Consider the following 1,629-nt stretch of genomic DNA (forward strand, 5'->3'; position numbering starts at 1 on the left):
TTCACTGTGGAGGAGAATGGGGGGAGAGCACTGTTTTTAGGTAAGGTTACTTTGAAGTAAGGGGCGTACGTTTGTTAGCTGCCGTTTTCATCACAACTTAAGCAACTTTGCATTCATAAATCCCCAGACGATTGGTGGGTGGAGATATCTCTGGTATCTTGTATCTATAGTTTATAGCTGGCAGATCTTTGGGAAGTCTGCTGGTCAGAAAACAAAATCCCTGCTGCTGTTGGACCAGGGATAAAACATTTCAGGACTGAGGCAAATAAATCCAGATAAATTCTAATAATAAAACAGATGAGACAGGTTGGCAGTAAAACGCTGTATAGAATGAATCAAACACTTACGTTAGAAAGATTTTTTGTGTTTCAAAAGATGTAACTGATATTTCACAAAGTGCCGTCCCATTTCTATTTATTCCTCTCACATGAAAAGATAAGGTCAGATAAGGGTGAGGGTTCAGTGCTCAGGTTTCAGTGTGGAGATTGAGATTCAGCCAAAGACTAAATATGTGTGTGTTTATTGGGTAAATACCGGCAGAAGCAGGTCGGTCTGGAGGCTGTTGAACTTTACAGAATGGACCAGGATCCACTTCCTGACTATTTGTGATGTCACAAATTCTGTTTTTCAACCCCGCCCCTTAAAATCAGATTTTCAATGAGCTCAGAGAAACGATCCACTTTCAGCAGAGGAATGTGAAACAGACATTCATTCAAACTTCACGCTGTAGGGAGAAGAAACACTGAGTCCTTTAACTGAGATTGTATTTATTGACTAATCCTGCTTGCAGGATTCAACTGTGTGTGTTTCTCAGATAAACTCTGGCAGCAGCAGCAGCAGCCGTTGCATCATGCGGAGGTCAGGTTGGAGGCTGTTGAACTTTACAGGAAATCTCACAACAAAAACACACAAACTGGATTTCGTTACTTTAAATTCGCTGTCTTTGCAGCCTGATACTAAACTCACAACTGTGTCTAAACCCAAAACCATAATCTAACCTAAACCTAGGGACTTCCAGTTTGTCTGATCCAAACACACACACACACACCACACACACCACAACAACTCCTCAGCAGAGGGTCGGAGGGAGGACCTCCGCTCACACTGAAGGCAGAAGGAAACTGAAGCGTCTCCAGTCGTCGGTCTTCAGGCAGCAGGATGGAGGTTCACAGCGTTCGGAGGATTGTGGTTGTTGCGGTTCTGTTGCTCGTTTCTGTGGAGCGTTCTGGTCAGTCTGAACTTTGTTTGTTTGTCAGTTTTCAGGATGAATCACACTGTAAAAAAAAAAGAAAGATTTTTCTGTTTTTTTTAAATATATAGAAATATGAATAAAATTACAAAAATATCTTGTTTTAATGTAAAAATAATGTTAAAAATCTGTAACTGTAAATAATCATTAAATTACAGCTTATTTAACATACAAAAGACGCATACGCGTACACTGTTTATTTAATAGATTACTGTAATGACTAATGACTGTTAAATTCAAGTTTAATACTGTTGATACATTTCTAAATTTGTGTAAACAAACACGACAACAGTAAAAAAAAGTTTAGTTAATTGACAGATATCTTGTTTAATTATGGACGTTTTTACAACAGAAACTTTGAATAAATGTTGTTTATCAGT

The sequence above is a fragment of the Morone saxatilis genome, unplaced genomic scaffold (assembly GCF_004916995.1).
Source record: "Morone saxatilis isolate NCDOM2014 unplaced genomic scaffold, NCSU_SB_2.0 Contig14, whole genome shotgun sequence".
Lineage (NCBI taxonomy): Eukaryota > Metazoa > Chordata > Actinopteri > Moronidae > Morone > Morone saxatilis.